The sequence below is a fragment of the Lathyrus oleraceus genome, chromosome 4 (genome assembly GCF_024323335.1).
Source record: "Lathyrus oleraceus cultivar Zhongwan6 chromosome 4, CAAS_Psat_ZW6_1.0, whole genome shotgun sequence".
NCBI lineage: Eukaryota > Viridiplantae > Streptophyta > Magnoliopsida > Fabales > Fabaceae > Lathyrus > Lathyrus oleraceus.
In genome coordinates, this window is record NC_066582.1 from 99100060 (window position 1) to 99102386 (window position 2327).

At 41.0% G+C, this 2327-nt stretch overlaps 1 pseudogene; it reads right to left on the reverse strand.

The window, feature by feature from the left end:
• Positions 1-980: 980 nt before the first annotated feature.
• On the reverse strand, positions 981-1080 carry LOC127077171 (uncharacterized; annotated as a pseudogene).
• Between the last annotated feature and the right edge of the window lie 1247 nt (positions 1081-2327).

The window sequence follows — 2327 nt, forward strand, 5'->3', positions numbered from 1 at the left end:
TTGAGATAAAACCTTTAACCAATAAAGTTAGTCGAAACGATTTATTTTAAAACCGAGAGACCGACAAGGAATTGATTCCCTAGTTTTGACGAACCACATACCGATATCCGTTTTATTAATATTTAATCTAGATATTAGTTTAGCTCTTAGCTCCCTTTTCCCCAAACAATCAAACATTTTCACCTTAGATTTACGTAGTAACCTTAGATAACGGTACATCGATTCATAAGTCCCTGTGGGATCGATATCTTTTAAAACTACGCGATAGAACTGTGCACTTGCAGTTTGTATCCCATTCTCGACTCGCACAGTCGAGCGATCAAGTTTTTGGCGCCGTTGCCGGGGACTTTTATTCAATCGATATCGTAACTCTTCCGTTACGCTGTAGAGACTAAGGTTTCTTTTCCTTCTATTCTTTCTTTCGTTGATTTGTATGCCACGCACTCGCTCTCAAGGCGAACCGCTCTATTTACGAATCAACGATATCGAACTATATCTCCGAGTCTTACGACGAATTCGGGAATATCGTGCTGAAAACAATCTCCCTCCTATAAACCTTCCTGATATCAAAAACATTTTTCCTTCTTTAACCGAGATGGCAGAACCAGCTCGTGCTCTTAGAGATTACGCCGCTCCATCGCAAGATGAACCGCATTCAAGTATTGCTCCGCCCGCAATCGAAGCAAACAACTTTGAACTTAAACCTTCACTGCTGCAGGCTGTGCAACAGAACCAATTCTCTGGAAATCTTACCGAAGATCCAAACCTTCATTTATCCGTATTTGTTCAATATGCTGATACTGTTAAAGCTAATGGTGTCACTTCAGAGGCAATTCGACTTCGTCTTTTTCCTTTCTCATTAAGAGATAGCGCTAGAAGATGGCTTCAATCTCTACCTTCCAACTCAGTCACCACATGGAACGAGTTGAAGAAAGTTTTCCTTGCCCGATATTTTCCGCCAAGCAAAACAGCTATGTTAAGAGCCCAGATAAACGGATTTAAACAGAAAGACAACGAGTCTCTTTTCGAAGCATGGGAAAGATACAAAGACATGATGAGACTTTGCCCACACCATGGTTTGGAAGACTGGTTAGTAATTCACACATTTTATAATGGTCTCTTATACAATACAAGGTTAACAATAGACGCCGCTGCAGGTGGTGCATTAATGAACAAACCTTATGCTGATGCTTACCAGCTTATCGAGAGCATGGCCCAAAACCACTATCAGTGGGGAACCGAACGAACAACAGTGGAAAAACCTCAACCGAAAACTGGCATGTACGAGATAAGTAACCTTGATCACGTCAATGCAAAAGTGGATGCTTTGGTCCAGAAGATTGAAAGTTTAAATGTATCACCACCAACCGCCGTGGTTGCTATAGCTCAGAATTGCGAGGTCTGTGGAATCCAAGGCCACACTCCTGCGGAATGTCAACTCTTGACTGGAATCCAAACAGAGCAAGTAAACTATGCTCAAGGAAGCCCCTATTCGAATACCTATAACCCAAATTGGAAGAATCATCCAAACTTTTCATATAAGAGTAATAATGCTTTATACGCACCTGGACAGTCTCCGAATCAAACCCCATCTATACCTCCGGGGTACCAGAAACCAAATCCTAACAATAATACCCCTAGAAAATCCAACTTGGAAATCATGATGGAAAACTTTATAGCTTCCCAACAACAAACCAATAAAGATTTCTTAAACCAGAACATACACACTGGCGAACAACTTAAACAACTAGCAAGCAAAGTAGATGCCTTGGCTACCCATAACAAAATGTTAGAAACCCAAATATCTCAAGTAGCTCAACAACAAGCACCTACTGCTGCACCAACTGGTACATTCCCTGGACAGCCCCAACCTAATCCGAGAAGCCAAGCTCATGCAATTATATTAAGAAGTGGAACGGAAGTGGAAGGACCGTCTGATCCAAGGATAGAAAACCAAAGCCCTAAGAAATCTACTGAGGAAAGTGAACCTAAGGAAAAGGAAGAGAGTAATAAGGATACCCTAGAAAAGAAGGAACCTTATGTACCTCCACCACCTTACAAACCACCTATACCTTACCCTCAAAGGCTTGTTAAAACCAAAGATGTAGGTCAATTTAGAAAATTTGTTGATCTCCTTAAGCAATTAAACGTTACAATTCCATTTACCGAAGCTATTACGCAGATGCCCTCATATGCTAAATTCTTAAAAGAAATTCTTTCTAATAAAAGGAAACTTGAGGATAGTGAAACCGTTACACTCCCTGCCGAATGTAGCGCTATAATCCAAAACATGCCCCCTAAACTCAAGGATCCAGGTAGCTTCTCTA